Source organism: Mobula birostris, chromosome 3 (genome assembly GCF_030028105.1).
Source record: "Mobula birostris isolate sMobBir1 chromosome 3, sMobBir1.hap1, whole genome shotgun sequence".
Classification (NCBI taxonomy): Eukaryota; Metazoa; Chordata; class Chondrichthyes; order Myliobatiformes; family Myliobatidae; genus Mobula; species Mobula birostris.
This window is the reverse complement of record NC_092372.1, coordinates 32,086,955-32,114,736: the sequence shown is the minus strand read 5'-3', so window position 1 is coordinate 32,114,736 and position 27,782 is coordinate 32,086,955.

Below are 27,782 nucleotides of genomic sequence, written 5' to 3'. Positions count from 1 at the left end.
GTTGGGCTAAGAAGCGGCAGGTGGAGTTCAATCTGAAAAAGTGTGAAGCGACACATTTTGGAAGGTTAAACTTGAAGGTAGTTCAAGGTTAATGGCAGGGTTCTTAGCGGTGTCAAGGAACAGAGGGATCTTGGGGTCCACTTCCATAGATCACTCAAAGTGGCTGCACAAGTTAAAGGAGTAGATAAGAAGGCATGTGATGTGTTGGCTTTCATCAGTCGAGTGACTGAGTTTGAGATCATGTTTAGCTGTGGTTAGACCGCAATTTGAGTATTGTGTTCATTTCTGATGTGGAAGCTATAGAGTAGTACAGATGCTGCCTGGATTAAAATGCATGTCTTATGAGGAAAGGTTTAACGAGCTAGGGCTTTTCTCTTTGGAGTGTAGGAGGATGAGAGGTGATTTGATAGAGATGTATACGATAATAAAAGACATAAATAGAGAGGATCTTTTTCCCAGGACTGAAACGTCTACTACAGTACTGTGCAAAAGTCTTAGGCATATATATATATAGCTAGAAACATAGAAAATAGGTTCAGGAGTAGGCCATTCAGCCCTTTGAGCCTGCACCGCCATTCAGTATGATCATGGCTGATCATCCAACTCAGAACTCTGTACCTATCTTCTCTCCATACCCCCTGATCCCTTTAGCCACAAGGGCCATATCTAACTCCCTCTTAAATATAGCCAATGAACTGGCCTCAACAGTTTTCTGTGGCAGAGGATTCCACAGATTCACCACTCTCTGTGTGAAGAAGTTTTTCCTCATCTCTGTCCTAAAAGGCTTCCCCTTTATCATTAAACTGTGACCCCTCGTTCTGGACTTCCCCAACATTGGGAACAAATCGGGGGCCTAATACTTTTACACAGTGCTTTAGTAATTTTATGCATTCCACTCTAATGCTCCCTCAAAAAAATAAATTTCAAGACATATATGAATATTGATAACCCTGATTCCAATATGGGTCTCCATTGTGAACTGAGGGTAGGAAGCGAGCAGGGAGAGGGGAGTTATGGCTGGAAAAAGGTGAAGGAGAGGGAAGTGCCAATGAGTCACTCCGTAAAGATCAATGAACCAATTGTTTGGAATCAAATGACTTTGCCTGGTCTCTCAGTGCTGGGTGTGTCTGCACCTACCCCTGGCATTCCTTCTCTGCCACCTGTCCCACATCCCTCCCCTGGAGCTCCACCCTTTCCATTTACAACATCCTTTGCTCTCCCCAAATTTACAAAGTCGCTGTCTGCTCCACATTGATAAATTCAGTACTGTACGAAAGTCTGAGCTATACATAAGACTTTTGCAGACTTTATAAGAAAACAAGAGAAAATCTGCAGCTGCTGGAAATCCACACACACACACAAGCTCAACAGGCCAGGCAGCATCTGTGCTGTAAAGTCAATGTTTTGGGCTGAGACTCTTCACTGGGACTGGAAAAAAAGATTAGGAGTCAAAATAGGAAAGTGGGGGGAGGGGAGGAATAACCACAATGTGATAAGGGAAACTGGAAGGGGGAGGGGTGAAGTAAAGAGCTTTGGGAAGTTGATTGGTGAAAGAGAATCAGGGCTGGAGAAGGGGGAATCTGATAGAAGAAGACAGAAGACCGATGACGAAAGATAAGGGGGAGGAGCAGCAGAGGGAGGTGATGGGCTGGTTAAGGAGATAAGGTGAGAGGGAAATGGGAATGAGGAATGTTGAAGGGGGAGGGGCATTACCAGAGGTTCAAGAAATCAATGTTCAGGCCATCAGGTTGTAGGCTACCCCGACGGAATATAGGGTAACACACATAAAAGTTGCTGGTGAACGCAGCAGGTCAGGCAGTATCTCTAGACCTTCTGTCTCCGCCCGAAACGTTGACTGTACCTCTTCCTACAGATGCTGCCTGGCCTGCTGCATTCACCAGCAACTTTTATGTGTGTTGCTTGAAATTCCAGCATCTGCAGATTTCCTCGTGTTTGCGGAATATAGAGTGTGGTTCCTCATCGCGACAGTAGAGGAGGCTACGGATTGACATATCGGAATGGGAATGAGGAGTTGAGTTAACATGGGTGGCCACATGAGATCCCACTTTTTCTGGCGAATGGAGTGTAGGTACTCAGAGAAGTGGTTTCCCAATCTATGTCAGGTCTCACCGACATACCGGAGGCCACAGTAGGAGCACCGGACACAGTATATGACCCCAACAGACTCACAGGTGAAGTGTCGCCTCACCTGGAAGACTGTTTTGGACCCTGAATGATAGTAAGAGAGGAGATGTAGAGGCAGGTGTAGCACTCATTCCTCTTGCAAGGATAAGTGCCATAAGACCATAAGACCATAAGATATAGGAGCAGAAGTAGGCCATTTGGCCCATTGAGTCTGCTCCGCCATTCAATCATGGGCTGATCCAATTCTTCCAGTCATCCCCACTCCCCTGCCTTCTCCCCATATCCTTTGATGTCCTGGCTAATCAAGAACCCATCTATCTCTGCCTTAAATGCACCCAATGACTTGGCCTCCACAGCTGCTCATGCCAACAAGTTCCACAGATTTACCAAACTCTGGCAAAGTAATTTCTCCTCATCTCTGTTCTAAATGGATGTCCTTCGATCCTGAAGTTGTGCCCCCTTGTCCTAGACACCCCTACCATGGGAAGTAACTTTGCCACTTCTAATCTGCTCGGCTTTTCCATGCCAGGAGGGAGATGAGCGGGAAGGGACAAATGGACAAGGGAGTTGTGTAGGGAGTGATCACCGTGGAAAATGGAAAGTGGGGGGGGGAGGGAAAGATGTGCTTGGTGGTGGGATCCTGTTGGAGATGGCAGAAGTTATGGAGAATTATGTGCTGGATGCAGAGGCTGGTGAGGCGGTAGGTGAGGACAAGAGGAACCCTATCCCTGGTGGGACGGCGGGAGGAAGGGGTGAGCGCAGATGTGTGTGAAATGGAAGTGATACAGTTAGGGCAGCACTGATGACAGAGGAAGGGAAGACCTTTTCTTTGAAGGAGGAGGATATTTCCTTTGTTTGGGAATGAAAAGCTTCAACCTGAGAGCAGATGAGGCAGAGGCAGAGGAACTGAGGGAGGGGGGTGACATTTTTACAAGTTAACAGGATGGGAAGAGATTTGGTCCAGGTAGCTGTGAGAGTCAGTTGGTTTATAATAGACTTCAGAAGATAAGCTATCTCCAGAGATAGATACAGTGAGATAAAGAAAGTTTAGATTAGATTATTAGATTATGAGGACACAAAGTCCTCTTTTATTGTCATTTAGTAATGCATGCATTAAGATGAGGGAGGTATTGGAAATGGACCAGGTAAATTTGAGGGCAAATGGAAGTTGGAGACAAAGTTGACGAAGTTGACAATCTCTGCATGTGTGCAGGAAGCAACAATGATGTTGTTGATGTAGCTTGGCAAAAGTTGGGTAGTGATACCAGTGTAGGTGGATTTATAATAGACATCAGTAGATAAACTGTCTCCAGAGATAGAGACAGAGAGATTGAGGTAGGGGGAGGAGGCATTGATTAGAGGAAAGTATGGGGGTGGGGAGAGAGAAGCCAGAGGTAGTTATTTTTTTAAAGCAGATAGTGCAGAGCATGTGGAACACACTACCAGGGGTCGCAGTGGAGGCAGTTATATTGAGGACGTTTAAGAGACTCTTAGATAGACACACAAATGAATGAAAAATGGAACACTATATGGGAAAGAAGGGTTAGACTGAACAACACCCACAACTGCTGGAGGAACTCAGCAGGCCAGGCAGCATCTATGGAAAAGAGTACACAGTCAACATTTCAGGCCAAGGCCCTTCATCAGGACTGGAGGAAAAAGGATGAGCAGTAGATTTAAAAGGTGAGAGAGGGAAAAGGGGATGGGGAATGATGAAGGTGAGGGTGGGGGTGGGAGAGGGTCATTACCAGAAGTTTGGGAAATTAATGTTCATGCCATCAAGTTGGAGGCTACCCAGATGGAATATAAGGTATTGTTCCTCCAACCTGAGTGTGGCCTTTTATTCCATCTGGCCCACACTCAGGTTGGAGGGATAGCACTTTATATTCCGTCTCGGTAGCCTTCAACCTGATGGCATGAACATCAATTTCTCGAACTTCCAGTAATGCCTCCCCTCTCTCCTTCACCATTCTCCATCCCCTTTTCCCTCTCTCACCTTATCTCTTTGCCCGTCCATCACCTCCCTCTGGTGCTCTCCCTCTTTTCTTTCTTCCATGGCCTTCTGTCCTCATATTAGATTCCCCCTTCTCCAGCCTAGTATCTCTTTCACCAATCAACTTCCCAGTTCTTTATTTCACCCCTCCCCCTCCCAGTTTCACCTATCACCTGGTGTTTCTCTCTCCCCTCCCCCCCCCACCTTTTAAATCTACTCATTTTTTTTTCTCCAGTCCTGCCAAAGGGTCTCGGCCCAAAACATTGACTGTATCCTTTTCCATAGATACTGCCTGGCCTGCTGAGTTCCTCCAGTATTTTGTGTGTGTTGCTTGGATTTCAAGCAATTGCAGATTTTCTCTTGTTTAGTGATAGGGTTAGAATGATTTTGGATAAGGTTAAAAGGTTGACAACTGCTCTGGCTTCCTTTTGTTTTATAGCACTGTCTCACAAGAATATATCGCTGTCCACATTTTATAGCACTTAGCTCCTAGATCTTGGCAACATCGTACTAAAATATGTTAAGTTCTGCACTAAAATCTAACAATGCTCTGTTCTCCTTCACCACTACCTCTCTCAATTTCGCTGGCTGGGATATGTTAGATATGGATCATCTTCTAGGAGTTATAAGGTAAGGGCAACAGACAGTTAATAGAAACAGACTTCAAAGAAACCTGTAACATCCATTGATTCTTTAAAATCATTGAAACTAGCCGTTGGGCATGAGCCATTTTGATTTTGCACCATTGTAACTATGCAGGGGAAGACAATACGTGAATATTTATGTTGATTAGCCCTCATTTAAAATCCCAGGATGAGATCAAGGAAGATACAAGGTGGTCACCTCCTGTATCAATACACTGTTAAAGACTTATTCCTGTAAATTAGCTCATAGTGTACGATATTTATTATGTCCATCAGTATTCAGTGTGCTTACCTCCAGGGAGCCTTCCCTCAATTTCTTTAGAATATCTTTTTATCATACTGAATACAAACCTTTTACAACTCCAGCTCTAGTCTCTGCATGCTTCATTCACATTCACAATTTTTCCACATCTCTGATTGACACAACACTTCACCGCTGAAGGAAGAGAAAGTTCCACAGCTAAATCTTAAGAACACACACAAAGTGTTGGAGGAAACCGACAGGTCAGGTAGCATCTATGGAAATGAATAGATAGTTGCTGTTTTGGGCTTAGACCCTTCTTCAGGACGGAGAAGGAAGGGGCAAGACGCCAGAATAAAAAGGTGGGCGGCAGGGCAAAGAGGTTAGCTGTAAATTGGAAGGTGAAGCCGGGTCAGAGGAAATGGTCAAGGGCTGGAGAAGAAGGAATCTGATAGGAGAGGAGAATACACCATAGGTGAAAGGGGAGGAAGAAGGGAACTAGGGGGAAGTAAGAGGTAGGTGAGAAGAGGTAAAAGGTCAGAGAGGGGAATAGAGGAAGGGGAGGGGAAACTACATAATGACAGCCAACTTAGTTCATGTGCTGAAGAAAGAGCCATCCTCATGTCTGTTATCTTCAAACTTCTTATTTTTATGCTCGTCAGGCTATGGCCTGTTGGATTTTGATTGTCCCACTGGTTTCTTTATGTGGTTAGGTCCCAAACCTAAACCTTTCCACCCTCTCACTCTCTGCCTTCAAGATACTTAACTTAAAAATAGACTCAGTTACCAAGCTTTTGGTCATTTGTTAAGAAACACAGTTCATCTCCATCTTCTGAAGACCAGTTGGAAATTAGCAAAAAACATTGATCTTGCCAGTGCTATCTGAAATCTATATAATTATTTTGTTTAAAAAATCTACTTTATTTGATTGAATTGAGAGGTATCAATTTTGATTTGATAGCATTTTGTGAATTGCATTGGAACCTGTTACTTTCTATATTGATACAAATTGTTATCAATTTGTGTTTCCAAATGGACAGGAAACCATCAAGGTAATTTTTTTTTTATTTTTGCATAGTAGGGGAATTAAAGCTTATAGGGAAAAGGCAGGTGGGTGGAGATGAGTCCATGGCCAGATCAGCCATGATCTTATTGAATGGCAGAGAATGCTTGACGGGCCAAGTGGTTTACTGTTCCTATTTCTTTTGTTCTTATGTTTATAAAGATTATCTGGGAGGTAGCAGATGGGCCTTATAAATTCAAATCTTCAGATTTAAAAAAAATGCTGTATTACATTTGGTATTGTTATTCTTGTTCCAATGGTAATTCAGCATATTCTGGTAGAGACAATTAATTCTGCAATTGTTTACTGGTTCAGTACAATGTACAACAAGTTCTGTGACACAAAAGATTTCGTTATAGGGTTCCCAGAGAATCCAGAGGAATCCCCATCCAAGTGGTCATGGGGAGAGCATAATAGCTCCTTACAGATAGAAGCAAAATTGAACCCGTGTCACTGGCACTGTAATAGCATTTTTAGCTGATATTATTGTTATTTTTGTTCTAGGAAAGTCCCCTCCAATGTACAGTAAGGGTTCTGTTGTTGACAATATTTTAAACCCTACTAGTCAAACATTTAATAGTGTGAGTATATGAATAAATTCTTCTCGGGCTTCCTGCCGGGTACAGATATCGATTTTAACCAACATTTTGATGAAGGTGGCAAAGTTTGTCGTTTAAAATCGATACATGTATCCAACTGTAAGCCTGAGAAGAGCTTATTCATCATACACGCCAGGAAAGCACTCAGTCCGTTTTCAGGGTGAATCTAGCTTCAGCCCGAGTTAGCTAGTTCATTTGTGAAACATGGATTGAGGTATCCTTATTTGACAAACAGTAATATCCACTGCAACCAATAATCTGCTGGAGTGGTTCGAGCAGCATCTATGGGTGGAAAGTAATTGTCAACGTTTCAGATTGAAACCCTGCAGCAGGATTCACCTCCACAATCCCTTTCCTCACACAGATGCAGCCTGATCCACTGAGATTTTCCAGCAGATTGTCTGTTGCTTCAGATCCCAGTACTTACAATCTCTACAGTTAAAATCATTGAAGCATCAATCTAAAAGAACATTTGTATACTTACAGTGGTCTGAATTCAGTTGAATTAGAAATAAAAAATGCAGGAAAAGGAGCTTTCAGTTCAAGAAACATTCAGTAAAATGGCAACCACTAGATCAAGTGGAAGACATTACAGGTGTATTTTTGTGAAGACATAGCTTAATTGATATCCATCCTACCCTCTATTAAAATAAAATTTTACTGAGGAGCTTGATAGATGCAGAGTAGTTAAGCTGTCTAGAGATTTTCAAAGCGTCTTTGACGAGCATAATATAGGCTTGGAAGCCAGTCTGGAGTCCATAGGATTAAAGTGACAGTAGCAGATTGAAAATGAGATCAGCCAAGAGACAGAAAGAAGGAGTGGAGGGGAGCAATTGTGTTGCAGAGTGGAAGGAAAAGTGGTATGAAACAAGAAACATAAGGAGAAGGGCAGGAGTAGACAATGTCATCTATCATTGTCCTGATCTACTATTCAATACAATTATAGCTGATTTGATTTCCACTTTCCTGCATATTCTCCATAACCCTTGGCTCCCAAAGACCACAATCTGCCTATCTCAGCCTTTATTGCATTTGTGGATAGAGAACTCAAAAGACTTATGATCCTCAGAGAGAAAAAATTCCACTTCTCTCTCTTAAATGCATGACCTAAGACAAATGCACCGCTCCAAAGAGTGCTATATGAGGTCATTCATACCTTCCGCCAATAGATTCTATAATGAGTCAACCTATAGTGGAGGAAGTGATAACACCTTCCTGGTAGACTGTTTGAGAGAACTTATTTTTTATTGTTTCTTACTTCTCTTCTAATACTTGCGTATCTGTGCACTTGTAATGCTACTATGACACTTCAATTTCTTTTGGAATCAATAAATTATCTATCTATGACCATAAAATCATAAGACATAGGAGCAGAATTAGGCCATTCAGCTTCACCATTCCATCATGGCTGATCCTGGATCTCACTCAACCCCATGCACCTGCCTTCTCACCATGTCCTTAGTGCCTTGACCAATCAAGAAATGATCAACTTCTGCCTTAAATATACCCGCAGACTTGGCCTCCACTCCAGTCTGTGGCTGAGTATTCCATAGATTCACTACTCTCTTGCTAAAAAAATTCCTCCTTACCTCAGTTCTAAGAGGTCGCCCCTCAATTTTGAGGCTGTGCCCTCTAGTTCTAGATACCCGCACCGTAGGATACATCCTCTCCACATCTACTCTATCTAGTCCTTTCACCATTCAGTAGGTTTCAATGAGATCCTCCCTCACATTCTTCTAAATTCTAGTGAGTATAGGCTCAAAGCTGTCAAATGCTCCTCATATGTTAACCCTTTCATTCCCAGAATCATCCTTGTGAACCTCCTCTGGACTCTCACCAATGACAACACATCCTTTCTGAGATATGGGAATTCCTCCTCTGAAATGATGCACCCTAGATCTGGAATTCCACACAAGGAAAACTCTCACAATTTACGTTGACAAACCCTCCCAGACCCGATTAGCTCATGTTCCTCCATCCTACTCAAACTTTTCTCATAAGTCATTCAAGCAGTCAATATATGAATCTTCATTGAGTTACTTCCAATAAATGTGATTTCACATTTAAGCCCTCCTTAAATGTGAAATCCAAACTTAGTGTATAGTCATGAGTTCGTCCTACAACTACTGCAACCCGTCTGTCATCCACCTGACTTCACCTTTCACCTTCTAGCTTGTCCTCTTTCCCCTCACTCCACTTCATATTCTGGCATCTTCCACCTTCCTTTTCAGGCCTGATAAAAGATCTCAGCCAAAAAATCAGCTGTTTATCCATTTCCGTAGATGCTGCCAGACCTACTGAGATTCTCCAAGGTATTGTGTATTGTGTATTGTGTATTTTGCTTCAGTTTTCCACATTTGGTCTTACCAATGCCCTGTGCAGTTGTACCAAGACTACTCTCATACTCCATCCTACATGCAATAAAACACAACATTGTTTGCCTTCCCAATTAGGTGTAGTTTTATTTGTGAGCACACTGTGTTTGATGTACAAGGTCACCCAGGTCCGACTTTAGAGCAGTCTGGTGTCCCTGGCCAACAAACAATATTCATGTCACACGGGGGTGCTGGGAACGGACCCAAATGCGAGATACAGACACTGAAGTACAAGGAACAGGACTTGACTAGAGTAAGGATGTGACAGGATTCAGGCAAGAAGCAGGGACGAGAGTGCAGATTGGGCTAGGGAAAGTGGGACCAGGACTAGGAACCATGGACTAGGAGACAAGGCTTGGACTCTGAGCCTGAGACTGGACAAGGACCCAGAACCTAGGTCTTGCCTCGGGCGCGGACCCCGGAACCAGGCAAGGACATGACATGGCTTGAGGCTGGGGTCTTGGGTCTTAAGCTGGGCTTGGGATCCTCGAGGCTTGGGGTCTTGGGTCTTGAGCTTGGCTGCGGGACCGTCGAGGCTTGGGTTCTTGGAGCTTGGCTACAGGATCGTCGAGGCTTGGGTTCTTGGAGCTTGGCTGCAGGATCGTCGAGGCTTGGGTTCTTGGAGCTTGGCTGCAGGATCGTCGAGGCTTGGGTTCTTGGAGCTTGGCTGCAGGATTGTCGAGGTTTGGGTTCTTGGAGCTTGGCTGCAGGATCGTCGAGGTTTGGGTTCTTGGAGCTTGGCTGCAGGATCGTCGAGGCTTGGGTTCTTGGAGTTTGGCTGCAGGATCGTCGAGGCTTGGGTTCTTGGAGCTTGGCTGCGGGATCGTCGAGACTTGGGCTCTTGGCACCTGGCAGTCTACAAAGCCATGAGCACATCCGAAGAGCAGCGGCTGAAGGACCTCAATCAAAAGCGTCAGGACTTTGAGGAGAGACAAGACGATTCTTCAATAGCGGTAATGCGCCCGACCTGTGGGCGCACCTGTGTCTCCCAGTTTGGGCTTCGCTGTCATCAGAGGCGTCACTGACATCATTGTCATTCCGGACGGACTTCCAAGACAAGAAGAAGATTGTCATTGAAGCAGCTCACCCTGCCCTGGGCACTGGTATGATTGCTGCCTTTGAAGCAGGTGTGACTGCTGTGAATCTCCATGGTCTCCGGCAGCTCCCTCACACTGCAGCCGCAACACATCAATGGACCTGCCATGCCTGCCATAATTTAATTCAATTAGTAATTGTTTTATAATCAACCAAATGACAAGGGTTTAGAATGAGTAGAAAATGTCTTGAAAGAGATCAGAGGGGCAACTTTTTCTCACTGCAGGTTCTGAGTATATGAAATGAGCAGCTGGAGGAAGCTCTAGAAATGGGTTCAATTACAATGTTTAAAAGAATTTGGACAAGTACATGAGTAGAAATTTTATTGGGACATTGGCCAAATACAAGCAAATGGCGTTGACTCAGATAGACATCTTGATCAGCATGAAGAAGTTGGCCTGTTTCCATTCTATATAACTTTTTGACTCTATTTACTATGTTTAATAATAGCTTAGTATAGTTAATCATTTTACTCACACCTTTTGCACTGGGTTATGTCTTTAATTTGGAGAGAAACAAGAATTACTATACTCACTAGTCAATTACTTTCCTATAATCCACAGGAAATCTTGTTGGAATAGTTGACCTTTCAAAGATTCAAAGGTTTATTTTATTGTCAAAGTACGCATGCACAGTTCAACTCTGATATTCGTGATAGCCATGAAATACGGAAAAGAGAAAAGAGATCAACCTCTTCCCTGCACAAAAGGGAAAACGAAACAAAACTCACAAATCCCAAACAGCCCCTTTCAACACCCTCCATTATCCAAAAGGGGGATAGTCAGAGGCACTTTCCCAGGGCTGAAATTGCTAGCACGAGAGGGCATAATTTTAAGGTGCTGGGGAGTAGGTGCAGAGGAGATATCAGGGGTAAGTTTTTTATGCGGAGAGTGGTGAGTGCGTGGAACGGGCTGCTGGCGGCGGTGATGGAGGTGGAAACGATAGCGTCTTTTAAGAGACTCCTGGATGGATACATGGAGCTTAGAAAAATAGAGGGCTATGGGTAAGCCTAGGTAGTTCTAAGGTTAGGATGTGTTCGGTTCAGCTTTGTGGGCTGAAGGGCTTGTATTGTGCTGTAAGTTTTCTATGTTTCTATGTCTCTAAAAGCTAACAGATCACCCACACAGATAATGGCAGCTGGAACATCGAACCCGAAACCCCCAAAACCCTCCATCGCAAAAAGAACAGCGAGAATAGAACTAAACCCCCAACCCCCTCTCTCATACACAAAAACTAACAGATCGCCCACACAGAAAAACCAGCATGAACATCAGACCCCAGAATCCCCAAACTCCCCCTCTCACAAAGCCTAACATATTGTCCATGCAGAACCCCAACCTGGCAACAAGAGAGAAAACACAGAAAGCTGAATGAGGGCAATCTAAACTGCAGTCCAACAATCACATAGATCTTGGAATTTTGAAAGCATCCTCCCATCAGAATTGAACTCAGTCCTTCCGTGAAGATTGACCGCTGCGCCGCTGACCTGCGGCCACCTGAACGCCCCTGACCCGGCTACCAACCTGTTGATTCATGGCCTCCGTGGTTAACGACCGCTGATCTCCTCCACAATTGCCTCAATGCTTCAATCTACCTTGACGCTTCGAAATGGAGTCGACCATGGCCCAGCACCTAATCAAGTGGCACTGAACGTACATATGTTCGTGGTCTTCTGTTGCTGTTGCTCCTGCACTTCAAGTTTCAAACTGTTGTGTGTTCAGAGATGCTCCTCTGCACATCACTGTTGTAATACTTGGCTACTTGAGTTAAGGTTGCCTCCTTGCCAGCTTGAACCTGTCTGACAATTCTCCTCTGACCTCTCTCACTAACAAGCTCTCTTCACAGGCAGAACTGCCATTCACTGGATTCTTTTTTTTATCATACCGTTCTCTGTCAATCCTTGGGGATTGTTGTGCATGAAAATCCCAGGAGATCAGCTGTTTCTGAGATAATCAAACTACCATGTCCCAAACTAACAAACAATTCATGGTCAAAGTCACTTACATCACATTTCTTCCCCATTCTGATGTTTAGTCTAAACAACAACTGATTCTCTTGACCATGTCTGCATGATTTTATGCATTGAGATGCTCCCACATGATTGGCTGACTAGATATTTGCATTAACAAGCAGGAATATAGGTGTACCAAATGAAGTGGCCACTGAGTATGTATCAACGAACTAGATTTTTGTGCACAGGATTACGAATGTCACAAAACTTAGGAATGCATTGAAGAGGGTGTGCAGACAGTGACAGCATTCAGAATGCCACAGAGAGATCTTTGAATTGGGTAGACACATGGAGGTTTAATAAAGAGTAGCGTGAAAAGCTACACAGCAACAATGACAAGAGGGAGCTTAAACTTTAAAAAAATGATGCAGGTGCTGAGAGATCTGTGGGTGAACATGCACACATACTTCTTTTTGCAGTTGAGAAACCTATTAATCACGTACTGCCTATGTTTTCTCCTTCTAGTTAAAAAAAATTCCTCCCACTCCCCTTCCCCTCTTCTTCTATTCCCCCATTTTGGCTTCTTACCTCTTCTCCACCTGTCTAACACCTCCCCCTGGGTCTACTATCCGATTCTTTCTTCTACAGCCCTTTATCTTTCCAACCACCGGGCTTCCCCGATCACCTTCGAGGTATCCTCCTCGCCCACACCCCACCTTTTCATTCTGGCATCTTCCCCCCTTCCTTTCCAGGCTTGAAGAAAAGTCCCTGCCTGAAAGGTCGACTGTTGGTTCATTTCCAGCCCTGCTTTTTGTGTGTGTTGCTTTGGACTTCCAGTATCCGCAGAATTTCTTGTGTTTCTGTATATGGGATCCTTGGTCTTATAAATAAAGACATTCTGAATCTTGGAAGTAATGCTAAACAATTATAAATCGTTGGAGTATAAACATTAATTTTGGACACAACATTTCAGAAAGAGGGAGAAGGTCTCAGAGAGAATACAGAGGTGGTTTTCAGGAACAGTGATGCTGGTCCAAGAAAAAGCTGAAGGAACTGAGAGCAGAGAGTTTTTTTTGGCAGATTTAATAAAGCACTCAAAATCATGAAATGATATTCTACAATAAATAAGGGCAACAGTCTCAGCTAACTAGTCAGTAACCGAAAAAGAACATGAATCATGATAAGGAAAATTACTTTCTATGCTTCAGGTTGTTACAATGAGTTACATAGCATCTGAAAGAATAATGGAAACATATTCAACAATGACTTTCAAAATGAATTAGATAAGGACTTGAAAAGAATATATTGCAAGGTTGTGGGAAAAAAGCTGGGGATTGGACTAATTGGTTAGCTTATTCAAGGTGCTGACATGGCTACAACGGCCTCTATACCACATCATGTGCTTTAGATACATTGTCGTACTGTTTGTAAGGCCAGAGAAAGGAAATACCCTTATGATTTCCCTGAATTGATTTGCTCCTAGAAGTATCTTTAAGATCGCCTTTCGATGTTACACAGTACTGTGCAAAAGTCTTAGGCATTTATATACAGCTAGGATGCCTAAGACCTTTGCACCGTGCTGTATTTGTCAACGTGGAGTGGAGAGCGAGCTTGTAAATCCAGCGGGAGCAAAGGATGTTAGGAATGGCAGGGGTGGAGTGCCACAGGAAGGGTGTGGGGCAAGGTAGCCCAGAGTGCCAGGGGTGAGGAGTGGCATGGGTGAAGACATACCCAGCCCTGAGACACCAGGCAAAGTAACTTCCTTCCAAACAATTGGCTTATTGATCATTACAGAATGTCTCTCTGGTGCTTCCCAATCCCTCCCCTCTCCCCTTCCCCTTTTCCCTCTCCCTGCCCCCTTCCCACTCTCAGTCCACAACAGTGACCCATATCAGAATCAGGTTTATCATCACTCATATATGTCATCAATTTTAGTTTACGACAGCAGTGCAGTGCAATACATAAAATTACTACAGTACTGTTCAAAAATCTTAGGTATATATATGTAGAGCAGGGGTGCAGCTGCAGATTTGCTTGTGTTTATGAGACTACCTAGGTTACTGTTCCCTGGGATAATGCTGGGCAGTCGTCCCTGGGCTTTTGGCTTCTGTCTGAAGAGAAACTGGTGTTGGAATCACTGGTGTTTCTTTGGCTGCAGGCAGTCTAAACACTTCCAGGATAAGGCATATGACATCTGGTGGCAAAATATAGAAATGGTGTTAACTCATACAGAAAGCATTACCTCATATTTCTATTGCAAGAGTAATAGAATCATAGAGCGTTATAGCACAGAAACAGGCCCCTTGCTGCTAGTCCCACCAACCCACACCTGGATCATAGCCCTGCAAGCACCTTCCATCCAAGTATTTCTCCTGAATTTTGCAATCCAACACGTATCCAGTACTTTCGCTGTTAACTCATTCCATTCTTACACCACACTCTAAGTGCAGATGTCCCTCCTCCATTTCGTCTTTGATAGTTCATCTTTCACCCTTAACCTATGAGGAAAAAACTGCTTGCATTAAGCCTATCTATACCCCTCATAATTCTGTCTACCTCTATCAAAATTCCATCTCATTTTTCTGTGCTCCAGGCAATAAAGTCCTAACCCATTCAACCCTTCCCCGTATCTCAGGTCCACAAGTCCCAGCAACGTCCTCGTAAACTGCCTCTGTCCTCTTTCAATCTTATCGATGTCTCTTCTGCAGGTAGGTGACCACAAATGCGCAGAATATGCAAAATCTGGCCTCTGTTCAGTTCAGCACAGCACCATGCAATTGAAAATGCACTTTTGCCAAGTGAGTCATATATATATAAACATTTCCAAGTCATTTACCTTCCCGGTATGAGGGTCTTTTGATGCAACTTCCACACAGGATTAACATCAAATGTTGTATTCCCCAAGCAACAATTTATTTTGGATGTTCCAAGGGAAATTAGGCTAAACTGTATCAGCAATGCTGTCATTATGCACACCCTAGAATAATGAGGCATTCAAAGTGCTACTTTGGTCAGAGACTACTCTCTGATAAGGTCCCACTTTTATCTCCTACCAGCCCTTCTCCCTAAGCTGCCACACTCACACACATTGATCCTGCTACCCTAATTATCAAACAAAAGTTGGCTTTTGTCACTAAATCTCAGACTGCTTTTATCCTGATCACTTTGATCAGCCCAGGCCATGACTCCTTGATCTGCCTGAAGCCTGTCAGTCCTTATCCCAATGCTACCAGTTCATCAGGAGCAGGCAACTGATCTGTTGCCACTTGTTTGATGACACAAATGGAAACCAAGCTTCTCAGATAGGTGCTATATCCACTTTGTGGAGTCAAAACTTCACAGTCTATAGTAAACACAAGAGGTTCTGCAGCTGCTGGAAACCCAGAGTAACACTCACAAAATGCCGGAAGAACTCAGAGTATCTAAGGAGGGGAATAAACAGTTGACATTTCAGACTGAGACCCTTCATCAAGATTGGAAAGGAAGGGGGAAGTAGTCAGAACAAGAAAGTGGGGGAGGGGAAGGAGAACAAGCTGGCAGGTGATAGATCTATGGGTTCCTGACGGAAAATGTCACTCTTAACAACCTCTTTTCCATCCAGGCAGGACTCAATAAATCCAAGCACAAACACCGAGAAAGTGTGAGCCACAAACAGTCTGCAGAGGAGCACAGAGGGTCAAGTGGCATCTCTGCAGAACAGAAGGGAATTGTCAATGTTTCAAGTTGAGACACTGCATTGGTAATAGGTGCCTGAGGATAGAGAAACAGTGCTGGATGCTGGATGAACTTGGGAGGGATATCCTGTTCCTGAATGAGGTGTGTTAGTATATATAGTCCTTGCATGTCCCAAGACAGTTCATAGCCAAAGTACTTTTGAAAAGTAGTCACTTTTTGCTGTATAAGGAAATAATGACCTCAATTTTGCACATAATGAATTTTCCCAAATAACAGATGCAAAAGGAATCTCTAACAGATGTGCTTTGGGCTGTTTGGAGATCAGAAGAATTACCTGCTCTTTGAATAGTGCCAAGGGACTTCTTACATCCTCCTGATAGTGCTGACAGAGGCTCAGTTTAACATCTCATTCAGGATGACACTCCTGACAAGGCAAGTATAGTGTTGCCTTGATTATGTGTTAAAGTCTAAAATGAAGTGCAAACCCACCATATTCTGACTTTGGAGTGTTATCACTGGAGAATGCTTCTTCTGCTCTTGATTTTACAGAAAATTAAAAAAAATTAGTTCAGAAAACCTAGTGCTTTAAAAACTGTGTAATGCCCTTGTTCATATTTTTTACAGTTATGCTGTACATATTTCATTTTGTGTTGTTCTGCTTTCAGCCTGTTTGGGTTATTGTTGAAGATAAAGGATGATGTGGAATGTGTGCCATCCAATTAGCGGGAGGTTTTTCTTGGTGAGGGGCACTAAGGTTGGTCTTGGGCTTTTGTTCGAGAGGAGATGGAGAGAGAAGACGCTGGGGAGAACCGGCCGTAGCTTACGAACCGGTGGGAGACCTGTTTGTTCAAGATGGATTGAGAAGAGGTCCAGAAGGTGGTATGTGCTTTCACGTTGACCGAGGGCCCAGCGCGTGAGTGATAGAGAAATTCAAGATGAGCTCCAACTTGTTCACTGACTGCTTAATTAGAATGGACCCTTTTTCTTTTTGTATTCTTTACTAACCGTTTAGTTAAGACTCATGAATATAATTCCTTTAATCGTATGCAGTGTGCTGTCTGTTATTTCATGGCATTAATTTGTAACAGGGTAGCAAATGACACAGCATCCACACAAACTGGGGTGGGATCAGGTGCGCCTCAATCCTTAAAGTTTGGTGGGGCCGGAATTTGTCTTCCCTAGACTTACGCAGCCAAGGAATCCAAGGTGGTTTCAACTGCGTAATATTAGGAAGCAATCGTAAAGGTGAATCAGAGAAATGATGAAATTCAAGGAGTATAATAGTTTATTTCTGGGATTTTGATACATCAGAGGTCTTAACATATGTCCAGTGAAATGGAATGGCCAATGAGGTACCCAGCAGCTTACCTTACAAATCCAGGTGAATGATTTTAATGAGGCCTGAGCAGTGTTGCTTTGGAATCAGCCCAAATAGGGCCCAGGATATGAAGCGCAGTAGTGGAAATCTGCCTTTGTTTGTCAAGGGAACCTGCAATTGTGGAAAATGAAACATTTCCTAATCAGAACTGGAGTTAGACAGGGTTGCCCTCCATCAGGAAGGATATGAGGTTACAACTCATTAACTCTAACCCTAACCGAATGTGGGAGGAAACCGGAGCACCTGGAGGAAACCCGTGCAGTCACGGAGAGAACGTACAAACTCCTTACAGAGAGTGGCAGAATTGAACCCAGGCCACTGGCTCTATAGTAGCATGAGTTTCGGATGTGGGAGAAAACCGGAACACCCGGGAAAAAGTCATGCAAAGTGCGGACTCCACGTGTGCAGCCCTGGAAATCAGGATCGAATCTGAGTCACTGGAGCTGAGAGGCAACAATTCTACTGGCACTGTGCCACCCAAAGATTGGCTGGAGATGATGAGTTTATGGTTTGAAGAAGCTGAGGTGTGACTGGATCTTTTAGATAAGGTGAAGCTGAACCTGGGACCGTGGAGGCAATCCGTTGCCCCACTCACTGGATCTGCCTTTCACGTTATGTCTGCAGTGACACCAAACACAGATTTTCAGGAAAAAGGGAAATCATGGATCTTAAACGTTACATTTGGACCCTTGTCCACCATTTCTGCTGGCAGTTCGTTCCACACTCTCACTGACCTCTAAGTGAAGAAGTTTTCCTCAGATTCCCCTGAAATATTTCACATTTCTTTCTAAGCCATCTCTTTGTGCAGCTCTGTGTGAAGTCTCAGGGAAGGCAAGCACCAGTGTTACCACATGCTGAGCTTCTATCTGTCACCCGCCAAAGATATGAAGGATGAGTCCAAATACATTGCTATAAACATTCCATTCATTTAGATTGGATTAAGGCTTACTATCTGTCCTAATAAAAACTTTGTTCAGAACATCTTTGACTCCGTCAATAAGACAGCAGTCTATACAGAATGTGTTCAAAGTCCTAGATGAAAAGGAAATGGTAGATTCTGTTAGGGGAGGGTTCTCAACCTTTTTTGGGCCATGGACCCCACCATTATTGGAGGTGTCTGTGGACTCTAAGTTGGGAACTGTTGGGTTAGAAGATCTCTCAGTTTTTCAGAACACTTCAATATCAGAGCTTACCAATAAACACCAAGGCCATGATGGACTAATGAGAGAAGGACGTACAGGCAGAAACACAGCATCTCTCTCCACTGCCATCAAGGACACTGTGATGATGATGATACTGTCATCCTAACACCTCTAGAATATAAATTATAAACATGAGAGAGGATGCAGATGCTGGACATCCAAAGCAATACACACAAAATGCTGGAGGAACTGAACAGGTCAGGCAGCATCCATGGAAATAAACAATCAGTTGACCTTTCGGGCTGATTCCCTTCTTCAGAATTGGAAAGGAAAGGAGAAGATGCCACAATAAACATGTGGGGGGAAGGGAAGGAGGATAGCTGGAAGGTGATAGGTGAAGCCAGGTGGTTGAAAAGATAAAAGGTTGGACAAGAAGGAACCAAATAGGAGAGGAGAGTGGACCATAGGAGAAAGGGAAGGAAGAGGAAATTGAGAGCAGGTGATAAGCAGGTGAGAAGAGATAAGTGGCCAGAATGGGGAATAGAAGAAGGGAGGGGGAGGGAATTTTATTTACTGGAAGGAGAAATTGATATTTATACCATCAGATTGGAGATGACCCAGAAGGAATATAAGGTGTTGCTCCTCCACCCTTAGAATGGCCTCATCTTGGCACAAGAGGAGGACATGGACTGACATGTTGGAATAGGAATGGGAATCAAAATTAAAATATTTGGCCACCAGGCAGCTCCACTTTTGGTAGATGGAGTGGAAGTGCTCAATGAACCCAATTTACGATGGGTCTCACCAATGTAGTGGAGGCTGCATTGTGAACACTGGACACAATAGATAACCCCAGTGGATTTGCAGGTGAATTATTGCTTCACCTGGAAGGACTGTTTGGGGGCCTGAATGGAGGTGAGGATGGAGGTGAATGGGCAGGTGTAGCACTTAGGACACTTGCTGGGATAAGTGCTGGAAGGGAGATTGATGGGGAGGGATGAATGGACAATTTACGTTTCCCATGAAGGTCCAGAAAGATCTACAGTAAGCACTTCCAAGGTTCATTCCATACAGCTGCATAACCAAGGGCTGTATCTACTCTGTGGGCTGTAACAAATTATGCCATTTGTGACAAACATCAAATACTGCTGGAAGTATTCACAAACTTCCCATCCTTCATTGTTGGTGCTATCTTTGGACCTGCATTGATCTTTGTTTTACTCTCAGCCTAACCCAATCCCAAGCCCGTCGTCTGAATTTAGGAGACCAAATTTAGAGCATTGTGTGCAGTATTGGTCACCAGTCTACAGTAAATGTATCAATAAACTTGACAAATTGCAGATAAAATTTACAAGGATGATTCTGGAACATGATGGCGTGAGTTAAAGGAAAAGGTTGTAGGTAAGGACTTTATTCCCTGGAGAGCAGGAGAATGAGGGGAGATCTTATTGAGCAAGGGTTCCAAACCGTTTTTATGCTGTGGACCATTAACTGAGGGGCCTGTAGACCCCAGATTTTGAACCCCTCCCTGTTATTCAGGTATGAGGGGTGTAGATGGGGTGAATGCAGACAGGGTTTTTACCACTTATATTGGCGAGACAACAACTGGAGGTTATAGGTTTAGAAAGAAAAGTGAAATATTCAGGGGGAGTCTGAAAGGAAACTTCTTCACTCAGAGGGTGGTGACAGTGTGGAATGAGCTTCCAGCAGGTGTGGTAGATGTGGGTTCAATTGTAATACTTAAGGAAAGTTTGGATAGGTACGTGGATGAGAGGGGCATGGAGGGCTATGGTCCCAGGTGCAGGTAGATGGGACTAGTCACAAGATCAGATAGTCATGAGTCAAATCAGATGAAGGGCGTGTTTTGTGCTGTGGTACACTGTGAGTCCTCTCCTACAACCTCTACTTGTTCTTGTAAGGCAGTTCCTGTCAACAACTACCTCCCCAGTCATAAAGTCTCTTCAGGATCCAAAATTGCTGGATCAATACCATCGAAAACACCTTCCCTCAATTGTCAGGTGGAACATTTCCAGTCTGCTTCACAAGCGCAAGCCAAATACACTAACCCAGAGCAACGAAAACCACCCCCTCCCCAACTCAAAAATAGACTGACCCAGAACGGCAACTTACTTACTGTTTTTCCTGCCAAAAATATTTGAGCACACAAGACATGCAGTGCCAAAAGTATAGCCATCAATGTCATGGGCTTCATGTGCTGTGGAATTTTGGTCTGTCACAGGCAATATAATTAGTAAGCCTTTCCAGTCACCATACAGTTTCAGCCATTTTGTTTTAACATCTTTAGGAGGCAGTCAAAGAGATCATATAGTAATCCCAATCAGAAGGGATGCAAATACCATTCACTGATTAAAAGTTTTGATCAGTAATTCTTCAAACAAAGATAGCCTTACCTATAGGCCCCATGTTTAGAGAGGAAGCAATATTTCCTCTGACTGGACACATGCCATCCCACTGTTAACCCTACTTTGCCCATTTGATTGTGGAAAATGCAATACAATTCTGCAATCTGAATATGTCAATACTGAAACAATAAAAGGCAGATATGGTGATATATTGGAGCGGAGCTCAAATGGCGACAACACCAGTGCAGACAAGCAACACACATAAAGAATACTGGTGGACGCAGAAGGCCAGGCAGCATCTATAGGAAGAGGTACAGTCGACGTTTCGGGCCGAGACCCTTCGTCAGGACCCTTCGTTAGTCCTGACGAGGGGTCTCGGCCCGAAATGTCGACTGTACCTCTTCCTATAGATGTTGCCTGGCCTGCTTCATTCACCAGGATTTTTTATGTGTGTTGCTTGAATTTCCAGCATCTGCAGATTTCCTCGTCCAGTGCAGGCAAGTATTGTTCAATGAACAGTGATAAAGTTATTTTTATGATGTCAGAGTTAATTTGGGTTGCTGAATTCTTCAGAGCATGAATTGAAAAAATATACTAGCACTGGAGATTTGAGCTGAAACTGTTATCTTCAGTTCAATCTAATAGTCAGATGCTGACAATGTTCACCTCCTGCTGATTTACAGCAGTCCTCTATTCCTCTCTGTTCTGTCTCCTAGCCAAATTAATAGTGGCTGCAGCAACGAAAGAGGTGAGGGAACTGAAAGCAAGCCACAGAGAGGAGATTGGGACATTTAACCAAATATCAGCAACCTGAGCTCAAGGCAGTGTTGACCAGAAATAAATGTCATGCGTTAATGAGCATTTCCTCTTGCTGTCAGAAGACTTCGAACCAATTTTTGGAGTTTGTGTAATCTAATCACCATTTTCTTTCCCCGTGGTTCCTTGATTACAAATTCATAATTTCCAGTACTTCAGCATATGAGGCAATGTAAAAGATCACCATTCTTCCTTCCATTTGTACTCCCTCCTGGGAACTGCTGGAAGTACAACCATCAAGTTAAATAGACACCAGCTTCTGTGAATAGACTTGGAAGAGACCTTATAAATCATAGATGTCAAAAATCTTGAAAGCATCATTAAAAAGAGAAATCAATCCAAAACGCATTATGCTTCTTATCAGACATTTAAGCTGTAACTTTATTGTGTTTAAAAAAAAACCCTGATTTTGGGAAAAGGCCATATAGTAGAAATAAACAGTGTTTTAAAACAATATGCCTGTATTCAGCTAGAAACAACATCTTTAACTCACTTGTGATAAAGTAGGATAATTTATTCACTAACCCTACTAAGTACACTGACCAAGTACGTACTCTGAGTGAATCAGTCTTCATACACAGCATGACATTCTCCTCAGACGCAAACCCACTAAAATCAATGGAGAGATCTTTATGATTACAACCACCACTTAACACACTCTAGAATGTTACTGGTGGGCCTAGTAAATATAGCATCATTATAGGGATAGCTGTTCAATGTTTAATTTAGGAATTAATTGTTTTATTTGCTTTAGGTAATTCTTTAAATTATTCTTTAGAGTGGTTCAAGATGGGGCCCAGTGGTGTACAGTACAAATCAACACCGATCGTTTATACTCCAATGGAGCAGGTTGATGGGCTCTGGCTAAAGACAATTGTCCAAATGTGGCTGCCTAATATGTAACTTGGCTTGCTGATCATACACAATTACATAGATGTACAGCACACAAAGAACTCTGTTGGCCCAACTAAATGTGCAAATACTTAGGTTTTATAAGAGTATCTTCCAGTCTTACCTCATGTGAGCCGACTCCTAATCTATTAGGCTTACTTTATCTATTAAGTCTACTTGAACAGCTGAAGACAAAAGACTGAGAATTTGGTATACTTCTTGCAATCAGAATGGGAAAGGGAAAGCACCATTTGTTCTCTTTGAAAAAAAAATCAGATATATTATTTCTCTAAATTATGAATTTGTCCCTGTTTCTCTCCATATTCAACATTCAAAAATTTGGTTTGAATAAACCAGCTGGAGTAATCCATTACCATTTGATATATTCCAATTGATTCTTGAGTAATTCAGTATGAATTTGCCAATAGAGCTTCAAGGCATTTAGCAGTCAAAATTGTCACTATTACCCTCATTGCTGTGAATTCCAGGTCTTAAACACAAGAGATTCCGCAGATGCTGGAAATCCAGAGTATACACGCAAAGTGCTGGAGGAACTCAGCAGGTCAGGCAGCGTCTATGGAAATGAATCAACAGTCAATGTTTCAGGCTGAAACCCTTCATTGGGATATTCTAGAGTTTCATGTTTTTTATCTTGTTATTTAACCAATGACTACTGCAATCATAAATTATCCTCTACTGTGAATTTCAGCTAACCATAGCTTCTTAATTTCTGATTTAATGAGTGATTTTGACAAGTAAAAATAAAACTAAAGTAACCTAACTTCAATAGAATTTAAGCAACACACATCAAAGTTGCTGGTGAACGCAGCAGGCCAGGCAGCACCTCTTCCTAGAGATGCTGCCTGGCCTGCTGCGTTCACCAGCAACTTTGATGTGTGTTGCTTAAATTTCCAGCATCTGCAGAATTCCTGTTGTTCAATAGAATTTAGCATGGATTTCTTTCCTGAGGTCATTTACTGTGAAGCTTGATTTACACAGGATCCGTGAAAAGCATCACTGATGTAATTAACATTGAGAAAGTCACATGGTTAACAAGTCCATTAGAAAAAGGTACAATAATAGATAAATCCAGATAAATCCAAGAGACTACTGTGATGACTTAGGAAGACACAAGGAAGGAGATTTTTAAATCTTCACTGACAACAAGTGAGGTACCAGATGACTGGAAGACAACACATGTGGTAACTTTATACAAAAATGGAAGCAAAGATATTGTAGTTAATGACAGGGAAATTACTGGGCAAAAATCTGAGGGTCAGGATTAATCCATACAGAGAGGCAAGGATTGATCACGGACATTCTTCATGGATTTGTTGGTGGGAGATCCTGTCTGATGAAGTTAATGGAGCGTTGAAGAAGACTGTTGATGAGGACAGTAAGGTAATGCTGTTTACATGGAATCCAAGGCATATTTACTGGAATCAGAACTGGTAATGAGATACAGAGAATGGTGTTGGAGGGTTGCTTTTGTGATTGGATGTCTGTGACCAATGGTGTAACGAAGGAATTAGTGCTGGGATCCTTACTATCATAACAACTTAGTTATCAATGAAGGAGTTATGAAAATAGACAGCTTAGGCTCGGTTTGATTTTCTTGGTGCAGGGGAAATTGAGGGGAAGAAAGAGGGTAATTAAAGTTATGAATGGGATAGACTGGGTTCATAGTTAGAAATATTTTCCCATGGCAGAGGAGCCTAAGATTCGAGATCATCAGTTTAAAGTGAGGAGTAGGGAGTGTAGAAATAGCCTGTAGAAGAATTTTACACCTAGAACAAGGATTCACGATCTGGGGTCCACGGAACCCTGTTCCATGGCATAAACAGGTTGGGAACCCCTGACCTAGAAGGTGGCTGCACTCTGGAACATTCTACCTCAAAAGGCAGTGAAAGTAGGCACAGCTTGACAATATTTGAATGAGTACTCAAGTTACCAAGACATATTGGGTGTCAGACCAAGTGAAATTGGTATAGATAAGTACTGATTGCATGGGGAGCTCTGTGTTGCATGACTTTATGACACTAAAAGTGCATACGTTTGTGGTATTTGAATTAAAGATTGAACCATAAATATGATTAGTCAAAAAATGAAATATCAGAAATAAACATCCCAATGACTGGGAAAAGACAATAGATGAATGTTCCTGCTATTAGTATATTGTTAAAGGTGTTTTCCTGCCACTTCAGACACAGTTCAGGACAGGTCAGGTTTTATCACTCAGCCTTCTGGTTAGTTGTATAGTCATGGAGCCAGCATTGAACTAAAAAGATATTGCATGTGTGTGTGTGTGTGTGTGTGTGTGTGTGTTTGTGTGTGTGTGTTTGTGTGTGTGTGTTATTTGTTAGTGTATTTTGACACCAGAATGTTAGTGTACAAAGCAGTGGTAATCCCAACGTTCCTGTCTGCATCAGAAACCTGGACAACATACCGACGACATCTCAAGGCACTTGAAAAGTTCCATCAATGCTGTCTTCAAAACATCTTAACTATCAGCTGGGAAGATAGAAGAACCAACATCAGCACGCTAAATGAAGCAAAAACAACAAGCATTGAAGCCTACGTCATCAAGAACCAACTAAGATGGAGCGGTCATGTTGTTCGGATGAAAGACGAACATCTGCCGAAACAAATCTTCTACTCCCAGCTTAAAGAAGGCAAATGTAAAAGAGGTGGACAACAGAAGAGATTCAAAGACGTCTTAAAAGCCAACATGTAGAAATGCAACATCGACTTCAACAATTGGGAAACCAAACTCTGGCAAGCCATCATCCGAGAAGGAACAGCAACTTTCGAAGCCAACAGATGTACAAAATTGGAAGAAAAGAGAAGAAAACAGAAAGAGAGGCAGCAACAGCCAAAGCCCAATCTGCCATCTGGAACTACTTGCACTGAATGTGGAAGAACTTTCAAAGCCAAGATTGGACTCATAAGCCACTTGAGAGCTCATAAGTAGATCAACAGAATGAAGACCATCATCCTCGACCTCGAGGGATAGCCACGACGACGCTATTTGGGATGCACTACCATGGTAGTTCTGTAAATTTAACTGTGTATGTTCCAAATGTTAAAGTTAAATAGGTAATTATAGCAAATGAAACTGTGGTTAACCATTCAGTGTTATCTTTGTGTTGAAGAACCAGAAAATATCAATTCAGGCAAGCAAGTCTCTTGGATTCTTCTGGACTCCCTCTCTCCTGGAGGTTTGCTATGAATAGACTTTTGTTTCTCAGTTACAGCTTCGGTGTATCTGAGTTTGAGCTAGCCACAATATCTACTAATTAATAGGAATAACGAGTTGGATAAAAATGCCTTTGTAATGAATAAAGTACATCTTGTTAATATGAGAGCAGTAAGATGATGCACAAAATGTACGACCTGCGATGTAATTAATTAATTAAGTACTTCAAACATCAAAGTAGCTCAAAGTAAATTTATTATCCAGCATATATATATCACCATATATTACCTTGAGATTCATCATTTCTTACGGGCATTTATGGGAAAGTAAAGAAATGCACATAATTTATGAAAAGCTATAAATATCAAAGACCAACAAACATTAATTAAGCAACAATTAGTAACTAGATTTTCTTTAAATTTACCTGATCTCATACCCACAGGTCACATCAGTGTTAATAGTTAGCATAGCAAAGGGTGTGCTTCTACACAATGATATAAATTACTGGCACAGTTTTGTTCATTTCCCATTGTGATTAGTGATCCACTGTTTCAGTAGCTATTACAATTCCGGCAGGTTGATCAATTAGTACAAATTACCCATACAATTCAAATAGTTTCACCTGGAACCAGATACAGCTTTTTGTGAATAATTAATCTTTTCAAAATTTCTTTTTGTCTAATGCAAAGGTCTTCTATCGGTACTCTATAACTTGGTGACTGACAGCATCAAAGATACAGGAAGTGAACTCGACAATGCTAATTTGATTAAAATTGCCATTAGATATTTGATTTGCATTGCAAGGACCCAGGCTATCTTGTGAAGGAAAACATATTATTCTGTGAAGCGATAGGAAAGATATATAGTAAAAGCTAATTTCCTCTGACTGGAGACTTCAATCAATGAAAAAAAAAGAAAATTAAGGACATAGATTTAACTGTCAGAATTTGTAAATGTAATATGTAGCAGTACCAATGTGGAAAACAAACAAAAAAAGATACAATTGGTCAAATTTAGTTGCTAGTATAAAATGCTGAATTCACAGGAAATGGATATTAAGGCATTCCTTGTAGGCAGTCATTGCTTAGTGTGACCTTCAGTGTTGGATGTCGATAATAAAAAATCTGTGCAGGAGAGTTCATAAAGTGGAGAATTCATTGCACCTTGAAGTTCACTCTATCAACCTCTGAAGTCTGGATCTAGTGATACAGCTAGTTGTCATAACTGGGGTCTTCCAAAGTTGCAGTGGATGACCATGACTTCTTCTGTGCCTCATCATGCCTTTCATTCTTAAGAAAGAATTGCAGAACTGCCTTCCTGCCTGTTCATCCCATCCACCCAGTCCACCAAAGCTGACTTTGCAAGCTAGGACATGCATGTCCCTATCTCACTGGGCTATGAAGCCCTCCAGCTACCCTCAACTGGTTTAACCCGTCTGTGAATGCACTGCACCGGGTTTGGCCATTGTCACATGCAAACAGATATTTGGAGTCACAGGTGAGAGCTGAATGTCCAGTGGGGACCAAAAGTGACTGAGTTGCCCCAGGATGGATACAAGAGAGGTGTTACCCCTCTCAGGACACCTTATATACCCCATGATCTTCAATATAGAAGGATAAAAAGACTAAATTCAAAGAAAGTTTGGAAAAAGGCATTAGAAGAGGGTAGTACAACATGAATTTTTTTGAACATCTTTATAGACAGAACAAAACTGCCCTATGATGTAGTTGCTTGATGATTTTGCCAAAGCTCTGTTGCTTTCCTCAAACTGATTCATCTGAAGCAAGGTAAACCTGTACAAAGGATTGCAGGAGTTCAGACACAAACCTTATCCAAAGTAAACAAAGGTTTTTACAATATTTGAAAGATCAGTGATCTATAAATCAGGCTCCCAGAGTGAGGTACATTTGAAGACTTCAAATGCATCTTGATGTCTTTGGAGACTTGTAATTTTCCAAGTCCCCAAGCTACACTTGGGTGGATGGGTACCAAATGGAACATCCTAAAATATTTTGAAAATTATTTTTTAATCATAAGCAATGAATTATTTTCAGTCAGCTTCAGGTTGTTCATATATGATAGATTGGCTCTGCAATCAAAAATGACATTCTTAAATAAGATAAAGTAGATTTTTAAAATAAAAATTTACATCTAACTCAAAGCTGCGGTGGATAATCTACAGTAAAGGCCAAGGAGAAAGCTTGCATTTCTGAGC